Raw genomic sequence first — 16,732 nt, 5'->3', positions numbered from 1 at the left:
ACACTTATCATGCTTTGGACGGCTCTAATTCCGCTTAGTTTTAGAGATTAGAGCACTAGCTGTGCACTAAAAGAGTTGTAACCATCTAAGCCAAAATGGAATGTGCTTTTAAACCACACTAACCATAGTCCGATAATATCGTCATGCTCTCCTTGTAGATAGCGTGGCACGTCTCTTCTCTTCGAACATTTACCTGTTAATATCACGCGGTAGAGGCCTGAAAGCATCAGATCTTTTTAGCCGTTAGGGAAAAAATAGAATACAACTCTATAACGAGATTTCTCAACGTCCGACCCCACCTCCCTCGCCCTCTTCCTCTTCCGTGGACCCCCCCTCCCGCCATCCACCAAAAGGTCCGGCGATGCCCCGCTTGGAGCTGTGGCGGCCGAAGAAGAAGGCGGAGGGCGAGGGCTCACCGGAGGCGAGCCGCCCGGCGGCCGCGGCCACCGCCGCCACGGAGCCGCGCGTCTCCACTTGGCCGCGCCTCTTCCGCCTCGCCTCGCTGCTGCTAGAGACGTCGTGTTGAGGGCGCGGGGAGAAGGCACACGCTCTCACCGACCCCCCTCCCCCAGACGCGGCCCCCCCTCCGCTGATGGCGGGACGCGACCCCATGCCGGCGTCCATTGCGGCGACCGCACCCCGCGGCCCTTCCTCCTCTTTCCGCGGGTGCTCGATAGTCCAGTGGCTCTCAAACTTGTGTTCCGTACCTACTGACGGTTTGGTCGTTCGTCAGCCACCCTCCCCAAGACACGTGGAACCTGATCCTTTGATTTCCTTGCGCGGGCTGGCTTGCAGTGCAGACGAAAGTTCACCTTCGTTTCGACTGCGAGCAGCCCTGGCGTCATCCGACATTAAAATTCTCTTTGGCAGCTTGTTTTTTGCATTCAACTATGCTCCCCAGTTCTGTTAGAAATTGTCATTAAATCTCTCCGCTTTATATATGCAACTTGGTCATGGTGCATTGCATTGCTCCCATTAACTTGAGCTGGAACAGAAATAGAAGTACTAGGATAACTTCTCAGTTTTTCTCATCCTCCATTTGCCCTTATTAATACCATTTCTAATCATCCTTTATTGTATTGTCGTCCGGACAAGTTTTAGAACCACTGGTTTAGTATAGTACGCGTTTATGTACAGGGCTTTTTTCTAGTGGAACTGCTTTTCCGGTACTTTTCCTTTTGTTTAATAAACTGAGAAAACACCAAGGCTCTGACTGCAGTTTTCTTTCCGCTGGTGGCTTTCAAGAGTAAGAAATTATGTTAGTCTTAAATTCTTGGGTACCTATATCCAAGCGAAGGGGTCACACAAACTGGGTATACGTGAGAACGAACTCACTTGTCACTGAAACTGGTCTTACCGGCAAAGTATTTTCAGAAAAAAGCCCTCCGTATATGTGTCTATGTATGTATACGTATGTCTATTTATACGTACATATATATGTATGCATATGAATTGTATGTAGTGATTATATGCCATCGCATGCTTTTGATGGTAACCTACAAAGAAGCCCGATATAATACTGTTAGAGTTAGCAGATACCTACAGTGAAGACTAAGCATGTTTATTTTGAAATCGCTCCATTCTATATTTCTCCTTCGCAGCCCACTCTCTCCATTCACTCCCGTTCTCTCCACCGCAACATGTGTTCCCAGCGAACTGGACCCGCATAACATTTTATGCCGATGCTGCATTGAGAACTGTCCCCCGAGGGAGACTTAGGGATGTTAAAGGGGAGTTAAATTATCTCCTGAGTTTACATGTATTATTCAGTGAAATGTTTGGATATCATTGTATATTTTAGATTGTAAATTCTGTTGAATTTATCTGAATCTCACAAATTATACTATAATTTGGGGTGAAAACGTTTTTTCCACAGCTACAGTTGTATTAACAAATTATGTATGACCACATTCGCCCGAAATTACTGACAATATTATCAGAAAACTGATTCCTGTAACCATGTGTTCTGTCGCAGAACCTCGGTAATGTGCGTATTTTATTCAGTATTTTTTCATATTTGTACTTCATTCAAAGATTTCTTTATAACGTCGCAACGTGTTTCTTCAAAATAAAAATGTTGTGACGGTAGTATATTTTCATGTAAATCATTATATTAGTTTTATGTATTACTTTTTAAAAGTTAAAGAAACCTTATGAATTAGCATTTATGCTCTAACTATGAAAGTATTTATCTAATGTCACCATCATTTTCAACAGTGCTAAAAGCATTGTTTGCTTTTTATTCATTTGTCATTTGAACTATGTCTTCCGTGATCTTTGTATTTTAAATATTTCACCTGATGTGATCGAAGGAGAGTCGGGGAGTTGATTCTCGTCTTTCAATCTTTTTCGAGAATTCCTTCGGGAATTCATTGTGTATTTGAAAGCAATTAAAAATAATTTTGATATCAAAAGACGGTGTCTTGTGTCATAGACAGTATTTTACTTGTAATTTTGTTCTATCCATTGATGGCTCTGGAAGTGGAAATATACTGAATGTTATCAGTGAGGCATTCTTTATGCCACTTATTATTTTTGTCACGTTTAGTAATACTACTTTTTCGTAACTTTCACTGACGTAATAAATTTATGCTGTTTAAAAATCACATAATTGGTAAATAAATAAACTATAATACCAATAATTCCTACGAATTCCAATGGATAGTATCGTTCAAGGTAAAGTATTTTGAATCGTGTTTGATACTGGATATTAAGTTCAGTGAATAGATTATTACCTTGTGCGGTTATTTTTCTGGTTTGAAGATGTTGTTATAAAGTAGCTGAAGGAGCCGCTCCTTCATCATACTTAATATAATAAAATAATTGTTGACATTAGCGCTAATTTATTTTTTAATTAAGTGAACCTTCTCCTCTCTTAGACAGTAAGACAGCTAAAAAAAATGGCTCGCCCAATTGCAGTCCTCGTTAATCAATACAACTCTCTCTCTCCCTCCAATTTCAGTGGCTATGCATAGGAAAATGTGTTGCAACATGATGTTGGCGAGACAAGCTAGGAAGAATCAAGGCTTGAACCAATGCTATTTTCTTAACCTTAATTGAGTTGATAATAATTTATTTCGGTAATCTAATTAAAATTTCTTATTCCTTGAAATTAAATTATTTAAATAAGCTGCAACTACTTTCTTCGGACAAGGTACAATGATCGAATATAAGGAATATATTTATGAGAAGGTATTTGATAGTTTGGCTACCCAGTCGAAGCAAATCCCTGTCTTTCATCAGTCTTAAGCACACTTTACTATAAGGAAAATAATTTCAATTTGGCACATGAACGATTTATCGCTTGAAATTGTGTGGGAACATTTTATTTACCGTGTCGATTGCATCACCTCTCTAAAAGCTAAATTCAGAGACTAAAGACCGTAAAGTATACACCTTATAATGCTACAGTTTATATTGAATTACAGCTGTTAGTGCCGAGAAACAACTAAATCGTTTCCACCAAGAATGCTATCTGTCAAGAAGAAAGCTTTGAGGTACAAGAGCTTATTTGGAAGATGTCAGCTACGGTGGCTATTAAAGACTGTCGATGTACGTTGAGTTGGGGAAGTGTAAACTAATGTCATGGAAATTATGTATAATTCCCATTGACACTCACTTCTAATGCACCTTAATTAGACCTATAGGAGATGAAAACAGTGTCTTTTGATTAAAAAATAAATCATGGCCACTTAAAGGAAAAAATATAGTTAAAAGCCATCTTTACTTATAGATTTTTTTGTAAAATTATATGTAATATTTAATTTTAAAAATTGTTTTAATGAGGAACCGCAAAACTAAATTCGCAATGAGATTGAATATTGCAATCATCTAAGGAACTATGATAGCAGCTTCAGTACTTTTTTCTTAAAATCCACACTTGGGCTAAGATTTTCTCTCCTCGTATGGAGCCAAACAAATGTGGTCTGCTTAGTGCAGAGCGGGCCGGGTGAGTACCCAATGTTAGCGCTGGAGGCTTGCAGTTTTCCCCGATCAATTGTGCCATTCCACCTACGAAGGGGGACTTGTGTGCGGCACGATCCCGTGCAATGCAAGCAAAAGGTAGGTAAGAAGTGACCTAAATAATCCCTACAAGGCCAAGCGTTGAGAAATCAGTTCTTGAGAAATAGCATAGGGACCTGCATGGAGAAGGAAAGGAAGAAGGGCGAATGTTCATCGATAATAAGACGTAGGCGTTACCGAAGAGATTAACTTCTTGATGATGTTAGCGCCAAGTGGTGGGTGGGTATTGTATTGGTCACTAGTTCTGTTTATCGCCCACGCCTTCTTGGTCAAATACTGACTTACTGATAATACCTCAACGACTCATCCACGTGGGAAAACTTAATGTGCAGGTTTAGTGGAAACATACCTCAGCAATAAGTTTATTCACATTAATTAGCAATTTTTTTAATTGTTCACTCTCTCTTTTTTGCAACGTTTATTTTCTCTTCCTCTAATTCTTTTCAATACTGCTTACACCTTCCAACTAATACGTACATTAAAACTCATGCAATTCCACTGCCGCGTATCTTTTTTAATATGATGTTGACAAAATTATTTTTTCATTTACCTTCTGTTTGTCATCTAAGTGCTTTCACTTTACTTATTTTGATCATATAAACCGCTCAATCGAAGGCTTGGACTACTTATTTCGTCAGCTGCATCAGTATTGGTGCTCTGGTATATGTGTGAAGAATATTATGTGGAGCGAATTAAAAATTTAATAATTACAGCTTGCATTCCCTATCTAAAAATTTTTCGAGGTAAAAATTCAATTGGCCTTTAAATTAGTAAGAAAGTGAATGTGATAGATCAGGGTTTCCCAAACCATGTTCTGCGGAGAATTGGTGTTCCGCTGAACTTTAATAGGTGTTCCGCGACAATTTGAAAATATTTTATACACTGCAGTACATTTAAAGGTCTGTCAATGCTTGTTCCTTCTACCAATGTACAGCCCTTCGTACCAACCACTCACGAGTTCCTACGAGTTATAATTTACTTTGGTAACTCAATGCGGCTCACCCTAGACTACTGGTTCAACTAACGCACATCTAATCTTGGATATTTTAGTAGAAACGAAGATCACTTTCCATCCTTGTATATTTGGAAATGTATTAAAAATCCAGCACAGCTCTCCTCCAATCTTCATCAAAAGGAAGTCTTCGGCATCAGTGCGTAAATTCGGGAGGGAAAGGTCTGCGGGAAATTTCATACGTAAGTCCGTGATGTTTTTCAACTTTAAAATTTAAGGAAAAAATACCAATACCTAAATTTTGTTGTTGAGAATTTTGTCCTTATTACAGAATTTAAATATTATTTAAAAATTTAGCCATGGATTTTGGTTAAAAACTTGAACTTTGAAAAAAGGAAGGCCAAGTAACTCTATTGATATGTACAATACTCCCATCATTGTAGAAGAAAATGACCAAAAACCCATGGTTTCTTCAAAACCTAATATTAAAGAAAAAGAATCATCTATGAACAGACCAAAACGGAAGTATGATAAAAGTTATCTAAACATGGGATATGCGTGTATTGGCGATTCGGATGTTCCTGACGCCATGTGTTTTATGTCATAAAATATTCGCAAACAGTTCTTTGGCCCAAGCAACTCCGTAGGTATTTCGAAACGATACACTGTGATTATAAAGGAAAAGAATATAATTCTTTAAGAAACAACGCGGCTCACTAGAAAAATCAAAGCTTCAATGATTGCAATGGATGAAACTGGAAATTAAAATGCAAAATGGGAAATTAATCGCGTGAGTCATGGCATTGCACTTAATGGTGATGCTCATACGATTGGGGAGACTCTCATTAAGCCATGTGCGAAAGACATGGTGTCACTTATTACTATCAAGCAGACTGCTGAAAAAATAAATGCAATACAATTATCAAATAACACTGTTTCACGATCCTTAAAAATCTTTCTACTAGCACAGGAAAAGAGTTAATTCGTTGTATTGGACTTTGCAGTGAATATGGATTGCAAATGGATGAATCTACAGATGTCGCCGGACCAGCTGTACTATTAGTATTTGTTCGTTATCCATATGATAAAAGTTTTGAAGAAGATTTACTCATGTGAAAATATTTACATGGTCAAACTACAGGAGAAGATATATTTCACTGTTTTATTGATTGCATTACAAATCAAGAGATAGGTTGGGAAATGTGCATTGATATTTGTACAGCTCGATCTACGGTAGGAAAGATGAAAGGTGTTGAACCACGTATCCAGAAAGTAGCTTCAAGAGCCACTATTATTCATTGTATTTTGCATAGGCAAGTATTTATGGCTATAAAATGTTCACAAGTTTAAAAAATTTAATGGATGATACGTGATAAACTATGTAAAATCAAGACTATTTCAATCCAGATCATTTCAAATGTTGTGCGATGAAATGGGTAGTGGACACATAGCACTTTTATTATACATTGAAGTTAGATGGCTATCCAGAGAGAAGGCACCATTAAGACTTAATGAACTTTGAAGTGAGGTATTGGTACTCACGAAGACAAAAAATAATTCAGTACAAGCACAAAAATTGCTGAAGTTTTAAAAAATCCATCATGTTTGATAAAACTTGCATACCTGGCAGAAATTTTTACCAAGTGTTATTAAGTCAACTTATCATTGCAAGGAAAAAGTATTGAAATTTTTAATACATGAGATAAAATTGTATCTATAGATTAAAAAAACAATTTTGGATTTCATCAGTTAAAGCTAATAATTTTGATTTCTTTCCTGCCTTACATTAATGTTAAAATTAATTATATTTTTAAGCAGATTATGATGTTTCTAAAGTATTTTTAGAACACCTGTATCCCTCGAAATCAACTCTTTTACAATATTTTCTGAAAACTACTTAGGAATATTCCTGGATTGGAAATCTATTTTTCGTGACAGATTAACTATTAGACCTAAACTTAAGTGACTATGAAAATCTAATTGATTTAATCAGTGATTTTGATTAGAAACAAAAATATGAGGACCAGTCTTTAAATCAGTCTTTTGGGCGAGTTTCTCAGAGGTGTACCAAAATTTATCAAAACAGGCTATTACTGCTTAGTTCCATTTTCTATTACATATTCATGTAACACGGGATTTTCAGATTATGCTACAACGAAGTCAAAGTGCAAGAACAGGCTCGACGTCAGACCAGATATTAGAATCCAACTTACTAATATTGTGCCTGATATCAAGAAGATATGTAATTCAAAAATTCAAAATCATCAAAGTAATTAAATGCTTCATCTATTCATATTTTTATGTGTATGGTAAAGTTTTATATTTAAAAATAATTACTAGATAAATAATTTATTCTGATAAAATGTCTACTAAGTTTTAACGAGTAGAATTACCAAATCTAAAATATGAGCTATGCATTCCGTCAAATATAACAGTTTTGCGAAGTGTTCCATCGCAGAAAATGTTGGAGAAACCCTTTGATAGATAATAAAAAAATAATGACAGAAACGATCTCATTCATACCTTTTTAACATGAAATATGTTTAAAATGTCTGCTCTAAGTGCTCAAGGCTTATTGTACGGTGTGCATGGACTTTGCGGAAAGATGAAGTAAAAAAGAAAAGAGATCTTCGAAATGCGGATCTGGTGGAAGGATGGAAGGAATTAGATGAAAGGGTAGAGGAAAGAATGAGGAGGTGGTGTTAAAAAATCAAGAAAATAAGTGTGAATTGTTTAGGACAAATAGATTGAGGCATGTGACTTTGAGAGTCTATACTAAGGAAAGTATTAAACTAACGCCGTTCCATTAGACAGTTCATGACCAGGCTGCAAACATGACTACTCAAGATCTTGAATTATTTTTCTACCAGTAAAAAAATACAAATAATTTCACGATAGCTTGGTCATTTTTCACAATCCCTTCCACCACAATCGGATCACATAGGTGTCAAGGTAATAGGACGACTGCCACCTGAAGGTTGCACCTGAATGAGTCAATTGAATTTTTAAGAAAGTATATCTCAAAAATGGCTGAGATCGAAGATTTAAGAACAGAAACGGCATCAATGAAAGGCAAAATAGCCTCGGAACTAATAAATAATTCAGAAGATGCGACTCTATAACCTAATTGGTGATAATTATCTATGTAAACATATACCTAATGGCTTAATGAAGAATTTAATCATCCGTATGCAAAAAAATTAGAGCGCGAAAAATACGAAAACTTGAAATCCATTAGCTTTACGGCAAATGAATCGAAGATAATGACAAGAATATTTTACCGCAGAATAAAAGAAGAGGTCAGAGTTCTTAAGTGAGTAACAATGGGTTCAGAATGGTCAAGAGAAGTCCAGCTAAACTGTAGAGAAGACACTGCGAAACGATCAACCAGTCTATGTTGTATTTGTCGATACTGAGAAAGCTGTCGGCAACGTTAACAGAAACACATTTGTTACACATCCTGAAAGAAATCGGAAAGAACAGCTACGACCAAAAATTGAACCTAGCTTGTAGAAAATGCAGCTGAGATCGAATGTAGTGGAATTGGATTGCTTGTCAGAAGGAGTGGCAGAGTAGGATAGTTACCTCTATTACAATTTTGCGAGTTTTAAAAGTTTTCCGCGTGTGCTCCCAGCGCTTGGACCCATACGCTTTGTCGTTCCGCTCGTTGTCGAAAACTGTAGCGAAAGGTTATCGTCTGAATTTCTCTCTTAATTCATTCTCCTAATTTTGATACTTTATTGGCAATATATGTTCTTTTTACATAATTGCACAATTGTGCATTCGCCATGGGCTCTAAAAAGCGTAGTGAGGAAAATAGGAGTTAGAGGAAATCTACCATATAGCAAGAGGAATCTACAATTGAAGTTAAGAGAGACCTTATTGCTAATCATAACCGCGGCACACATGTGGAAGATCTCGTTACTATGCTCGGGATGCCTAAATCGACTGTTTGAGGGATTTAGAAAAATGACATCAGAATGGCATCAAAACAGCTGATGTGCTGGTAGAGGCTACAGTTTTGACTTCTAGGAGATAAAAAAGCATGGAAATGGAAAAACTCCTCGTAGTTTGGGTCAATGAAACAGAGCTAGCTGGTGACGTGATCCATGAGGCGATAATTTATGGGGAAGTCAAGGTGCAGGGAAAGGAATGCCTAGTGAAACTAGAGGATGGTTGGAGAACTTTAAGAGAAGGAATGGTATCCATAATGGCTCAGGCTTTCTCCGCGCAGGTTCGGGCGTTCCTCCGCGTCAGGGTCTGTGCCTTGGCGACAACAGCTTTCTCCAGCCATACTGCTGGCGTCTTCACGTCAGAAGTGAGGGTTCGTGCCGATAGCTAGAGGAGAGTAATCAGGATTGGCAACCAGACACCCGGCTGACCAATCAGAGCCAATACTGGGTTTACATTCTCCTACCTAAGATTGTCGAAATCGACGCGTAGATACTTGCCGTAGGGACTTCAGATTCCATTTGAGTTCCATGGTGTTGTTATGTACGGAGAGGTTGCCAGTTCTAATGCGGAAACAGCATATACGTTTGAAATGGTCTTTGAGGAATTTCCGAATAATGAGGGTTATCCTCCGAATCAAGAGTTCCATTGTGATGGAACGGGGGTATTATGGATAAAGAAGCCCAAGCGAACTTCCATCTCAAAGGAAAAAAAGTCTGTACTGAGCCTAATCCAATGAAAGACTCCCTTAATCCCTTACTCTCTTGTGGGGACTGCAAGATCAAACTTCCGCTGGTGTGCCATTCGGAGAATAAACGAGTTTGAAGAATTGCAACATTACTAAGAGCAAACTCGATGCCATGTGAAGATTGAATGTGAAAGCATGGTTACCAAACAGTGTTTCACTGAATGGAAACAAAAGGAGTTTGCGTGCCTCCAGGAAAGGCTTATCTGCAAGAAAAAAAATCCCTGAAATAATACTCTTATTTCCCTAGGCAATGTTCCTGCACATCCACCAGAATGAGAAGAAGATTTGAAGGGCGAATACAGCTTCGTCAAGATAAAATATTTGCCCCCAACACCACTCCTTTTAAATCGTGACTTCATTGAGCAACATGTGATCTCATGCTTAGAATTTGCTCTCCAAGTCTATGATGATTTTGGAGATATTTTGAAGTTAAAAATGAAACAGAGCTAACCCCCATTGAGTCCTAGAAGGATCATTACAATATCCTTCATTGCCAAAGAATTATTGGTAAAGCATGGAAAGAAGTGTCATTGAGGACAATGAATACTGGCCGGAAAAATCTTTGGTCTGAGTGTGCTGCTGCAAGGAGATTGAAAGGCTTTGAAGAGCCACCTGTTGTTTCTAATATCTTATCTCTGGGATCGTTCATAGGTTTGGAATCAAGCGAAGAGGAACACGAGGAATTGGTTGACGATCACAAAGCTGAGCTGAAAATGGAAGAGCTTCAGCACCTTAACTAGCAGCAGAAGACTCCAAGACGCCGAGGATATTTCTTCAGGGGAGGAAGAGGGGGACGCTGGAAACATTCCCAATGCTGAAAACAAAAATTTTATCGGTATTCGGTCAAGAATTCAGGCCGTACGTGAAAAGTGACGCCTTGATAAAGCCCTAGTTAACAGTTGTGTTTACTTGTTTCAAGATAACTTCATTTGACGTTTCACAAAAGTTCAAAAATGTCAAAACATCAGATCACTTTTGAGCATTGGTTCTGAGAAGGCACCTAGGCTAGTGAGTGCAAGCCCTCTACAAAGTACCTTAGCAAAAGGAATGAGAAAATGGAATGCAGGCGCCAGAGCCACCCGAAATGCAGCCACCTGATATTATTATTGAAGGTGATTTGCTTTCCAAGCAATGATCTCTCTCCTCTTCGCCAGCCTCCACATGAACCAACATCACTACTGTTAACGGAAATACGTACATGTATTCTATTTTGAATTGTGTTCATTTATATTTTTATTCAAACACGTCCGTCGGACCAATGGACGGGTTAATTCAGCTTCTATTATTTCAAAGGGTAAAAATTGTCTTCGAACTTGAACGAGATTTTGGAATGTTTTCTGTTTCTATTCTATAATAATCACTATATGTTCACTGAGATGAAAATTTTACGAGAAAAAATAAAGGATAAATATCGCTTTACAATCACGCAGAGAAAAGACATAATGATTTAATGGAGCTTCTATGCAGCTGTGCTTCCAATGAAGGAGAAAAACCTTTCAAGGATACTAGCCAAAATGGAGAAGAGATTAGCAGCCTCAAGAGAGACTAAATTTAAACTAGTGTAGCCGACTGCAATCTAAGTAGTAAGATTTCCCTCTAGGGAAAAACACACTGTGAAAGTGGAATGGTTTCAACATTCATGCAGCAAGATGGTGTGAACAAGAGGGAGATAATGAGATTAGAGAGGGAGAGGTCTTCCCCCAAGAAGCAACAAGTAGTAAAGGCAAATTGCTCTATGTTAGACATAAATAAGGAAGCGGCTTAGAATTGAGCTTGGAGTTTTCTTGTCTACTGGTGCGAGACATGAACTTATACGATTAAGGAGACGAATATAAGCAGCGATGGCATACAGGTAGTTGTTATTCGTGATTAAGTCACAGCTATTGACTGAATAATAAATTAAGAAATACTGCAAACAGTTGGTGAAGAATAAATACCATGGAGGATGGAAATAAATTGAACAGATTCTGAATCACGGCAATTTACCCGACGCAATTATTGAATGAGCCATCAAACGTTTCCTTTGGGAGCATAGGTAGCGGAGAGGTAACATAAATCCTGATGTTTTCTGGCCTCTGCAAGTAAATGAATATGTATCTGTTGAACCAAATGCCCAGAGTTAGAAATCAACCTTGGGTCTGTGTGATGGCTCAATTCCTGTGGTTTTAAAACTGAGAGAACCTAAAGAAAAACCTAGAAAGTTTAATTAGATTCAAGACCGCCGTTAACAGTAAAAGGGGTGTCAGTCAGGTATAGAAGCAATAGGAGGCTTAAGTTAATGAACCGGGGACTTCTACCATGAGGAAAATGGCTGTTTCGCAGGGAAATAAAACTAAAAATCAGAAATGAGTTGGAAAAATAAAACAAATCGTTGTTCTACATGTAGACAAAATGAAAACAGATTTTTGGAGAATAGGATTTGGCGTCTTCAGTCCTACTATGAGAAATGAGCAAAAAATTCCAACAATTAATAATATGTACATCGTGCGTGTTGATCATAATTAATAAGGCTATACAATGGAATGATTCTTTTTTTATATATTTTCCTCATTTGTTAATTCATATTGACTCGACAGCTTAAAAAGAAAAATCTGGATATGAGAAAATACTTTTAATCAATTTCCAAGAATTACACAGAGGCAAAGGATGAATTATGAGAATCAGCTGATATATGGTGTCGGAATGATGATCTTTAAAGGACTGGCAACTAACAGGAGTAACAACATTGCTTCTATAGCTGAAACAAACCAATTCTCGGATTGATACGAATGAGTATGGTGAAGTCCCAATATCGGAGACGACTTAAAATGTATGTAATAGTGATGCATACTCAAACCTCTCATTAAAGTAAATTGTAATATTTCTAATTAGACCTCGTTCGCCATTCTACAGTGTATTGAAAGGCTTATAATTCTAGAGGTGCTTCCGGAAAATTTGAACACAATCTTTAGTTCCGCTCCTGGAAGAAAGGGAGGGATTCACAGAATAAAATTGTCCAATCAAGGGACGTTGGTGTCGAGAAGACGCGTTCCGTCGAATATTTCTACTCATTCAATTACTCGACCAGCACTTCGATAAGAGCTCTTAAGAGATAAATCCATCCAAATGGAATAGCGGTTCATGCGATAGTAGCGTCTTTGGTGACTTATTTAACAATGATTAGTTGTGAGGCAATGATGAATATCGTAAAACCCTCCGCTGACATCATGAATGAAGAATTGAAATTCTCTGAATCATGAAAATAATAAAAGGCTGCTTATCTAATGAATAATTTTCATAAATTAGTTCGTAAAAAATATATTGACTATTTAACAATGCATTAGTGTTTCGCCAAAAACTCCGGAAAGCCCATCCCCCTATGTATGCGGATTTGATGCTCGCATCCTTTCCGTCACATATCTGCTGCCTACCAGAAATAATTTCGTCAACTAATGATGATGCGATTGCGCGTCACGCAATCAATACAAGTGGGGCCGTACTCAAAGGGAGGAGACTCTAGTAGACGAAACATTTTAGCATAAAAGCCTCAGATTTAACTACAAGCAGTTATCCTTTCGTATTATTTAAACGGATGAACGAATAAAAAGCATTAACGCTTTCCACACAAAACAACAATGCCTTTGTAAAACATTTCATTCATGGGAAATGTAAAACAGCCATTTCTATAAGTGTTTAGGGTTAACATTTTCAAATGTAAAAAAATTGAATTCTCAATCACTATATTCGTGAAAACATCGCCTCCCGTTGAAATTTTCCCCGTTTCCCATGAGGAGATGCGCTTTCCTTTGAAGACAACCGCGGATGAGAAGTACAGCGAATGGCGAAGGAGCCATTTCGATAGAAAACCACGGAACGACAGTCTTTCGGACTTGCTGGTGGTTGGCATTTTTTTGCTGACGACCTTGGCGGCCCAAAGTGAGAAAACTTTTAATTAAAAACTCCGAACCCGTGTAAATAAAATTGGGACTTTTCTACACCGACGGGTATCCAAGAAAGATGACATAATGAATTGAGGTGTTTTTTTTCTGAACCGATTTTATGTAGGATGCGGAATCGGTGGCGAGACGGCACAGGACGGCAGCCGTGATTTGAGACCCTCGCCACGGGCGGGAAAGAGATCCTCGCTCGGCACCGAGGGAAGCAGTAATTCGAATTGTTCTCTTATTGTTTTTTTAGGACTATACTCGGCAATCACATTTCAGGTAACCTGGAAAAAAATTTTCCCCCGGAGTAATATTAGTGAAATGATATATGGGAGGGCGCCATGAAATCACCTCAACCGAGTTAGCCTTAGTAACCTTGAAGCGCCCGCACTATCCCAGAATGACTGTGGCGCAAATATATAGACCCATGTGAAATCTCAAAAGATCATTCAAACTCCACCAAAGTTTCCAAATATATAGGTAGAATGTTTATGCAAATAATCATGGATAGAGTTATCAACCCGAAATCATGTTTGTTAGATTATGGTAGAGTTCACTCAATACAAGACCTATGCGGCGTGTCAAATACACATATGAAGGTGGGGGGGGGGGCTTCTTCCCTTGTTCCGCCCAAGCTTTCCGAGAGAAGATCTGATATCCGAAAGTTCCCTCAGCTCGGGTGAAGCTGAGGGTGCCCAGAGGCGGCCCCCCGAAACTGACCCGGGTCTTCCGGTCAATAAATAGTCCAACGCTCTACCCATGGACTACCACATCCCTAGAAGAGTGTTTACACAAAAGTAAATTTGGATTTTAAAACGTGATCATACGTGTACCAATTAAAAATATTCCTATTCATAACGTGAAATAACTTTCACCATCAGCCGAGAAAGTACCGGGCGCTTCAAGGAGCGTTATTCGGCTGAGGTGATTTTATGGCGTCCGGCCTTATAACATATCATTTCCCTAATATTCTCTTGGGAGAAAAATATTTTTTTGTTGGTACCGGTAATGCTTAAATGTGAATTCCAAATACAACCTTGATAAAAACAACAAGAAGGCAGTCCGAATTATTACTTCCCTTGGCTCCGAACGAGGACCTACCCCTCCCCCCCACGTGGAGAGAGTCTATTATCACGGTTGCTTCCGTGTCGCCTCACCGCCGATTTCGCCTCCCACATAAAAATCGTGATGGGAAAAGCAACTTAATTCATTTTGCCGTTTTTCTTGGATTCCTATCGTTGCAGAAAAAGCCCAATCTCATTTACGTGGCTTCGGAGTTGTTAATGAAACGTTTTCTCACTTCGGGCCGCCAAGGTCGTCGGCAAAAAAGTCCCACCACCTGCAATCCGAAAGGCTACCGATCATATGAATCGATTTGACGCATAATAATAATAATAATACTTCTTACGTCTGCTGCCATCGACATTGGAAATATAATATATGCATGCGAAGAATATTGTGCTCGAACGAGTTAAAAATGTAATAATAACGCCATTTTGCATTCACTCCACAATAGCGCAAACCAAATGTATTCTGTTTAACTTCTCTTTGCCTTCATCAAACGGAAACAGGAACGAGATAAATGTTGATGTTAGTTTATTTACAATATCCATGTATAATTATTAAATGGCTATTTTAGAAGGTATCATACACGTGCAATCTATGCATGCTTGGATTTTAGGGGGACTAATGGATATGCATCGGAAACACATCTTATGGAATCTGTAAAACAAATATATACCATGGAGGTATCCATCCATCAGTGGCATGCAAACTTTGTATGCACAGTGGTTGTATGGGCTGGTGTCGTATGGGAAGCCTTTCCGAATGCAGGCCGATAAACAATTTTTGACACTATAGCTGTATTTGATGGCAATCATTGTGGAGTGGTAGGTAGGAAATTTTGTAGAAGTGAGAGCCATGGCTAGAACAGAGTTCGTTGGACATATACATCGTGTGGGTTGGGTATTTACTACGAAAACTCCTGAGATTCATGACGTTAAAGAGTGGGAAAGTGATTCTTAATTAAAAATTTCGCGTATCTTACGACAGCTGAGTGAGCCAGTTCACACGATACCCATCCATTGAGAAAAAATCTGTCAGAGCCTAAGTTAAACTTACGTAAACGGAGAGGCTATGGAAGATGATGAAGCTTTTAAAACGCTAAGTGAACTACACCCCAGGAACCTTTTATACAGTTCTTCAGGGGGGTGGGATGACCTTTCTAGATAACGTGTTTTTCGCTCGATATTTCGTTTAATCATTAATATAAACCAAAACTATTGATGGATTCTACCTTGAGTAGATAAAACTATCAGAAATACTCACCTATATAACTCGCCTAAAATGGCAACATCGTCTCGAGTAACAGTTGAAAACTCTGCCTCAGGGATGCTGCTGCAGGGTAGAGGGGAGAGAAATGTGAACCGCGGAGAACAGTGTTCCAAAATTGACGCAAGCCACGTTCAAGATTGGCGATGCAAAGTGGTGCAGACGGGTAAATCACCGTCATTTATATTTCAAATAGATCAAAAAGATAACTTAACGGCAAGTTTTTAACATGGCCATAATATTCAAGTAATTTTAACGTTTAAACTAAGAAAAGGGCAGTACTACTTTTATTTGTTTATGCAATTGGATGCATAGATCTAAAAATTACACTATGAAAATAGTCATCATCAATTCCAAAAGCCATGGAAAGTCTAAAAAAAATCATTTAAATTAACCAAAATTTCAGTTGTGCTGAAAAAACTCTGCCACCATTTTGGACTGAATTATGATGGTAGCGTTGCTGCTTACCGGCCCCGTACGGTACGATTAGTATGGCTGAGCAAATGAAACAACTGCAGTAGCAGATTTTGTTGGCTTCGATGTGTCTAAATGTGCAAAAGACCATAAAGTAAAAAAAACCTTAGATGTTGTGCTGTGCTTCAACAATGATCGGAAAATCTGAAAATGTATTTTTTGTCCGTGCCTTAACCCGAAGCTCTCCGTAAAACATTTTTAAGGCTGTGTCGCGTGAAAATCCAAACTCAAAGTACTGATCACCAACGATTTATTACTATTAAGGCAGGTTCAAGGTGTTATAGTATTAGATAATTACATTCACAATATTATAAGCACTTCAAAATGTTT

At 38.4% G+C, this 16,732-nt stretch overlaps 1 long non-coding RNA gene across 1 annotated transcript in view; it reads left to right on the top strand.

Moving 5' to 3' along the window:
• The window catches only part of LOC139691260 (uncharacterized), a 31,446-nt gene extending 28,604 nt beyond the window's left edge, over positions 1–2,842 (top strand). The window contains exon 3 of the long non-coding RNA XR_011701577.1: positions 354–2,842. This is a non-coding gene — a long non-coding RNA (uncharacterized lncRNA). The remainder of the gene's footprint in view (positions 1–353) is intronic.
• Positions 2,843–16,732: the final 13,890 nt, after the last annotated feature.

Source organism: Hetaerina americana, unplaced genomic scaffold (genome assembly GCF_022747635.1).
Source record: "Hetaerina americana unplaced genomic scaffold, ioHetAmer1.1.p SCAF_31, whole genome shotgun sequence".
In the NCBI taxonomy this organism is placed as follows: Eukaryota; Metazoa; Arthropoda; class Insecta; order Odonata; family Calopterygidae; genus Hetaerina; species Hetaerina americana.
The sequence above is the reverse complement of the archived record's forward strand: the minus strand, read 5'-3'. Positions and strand labels throughout refer to the sequence as shown.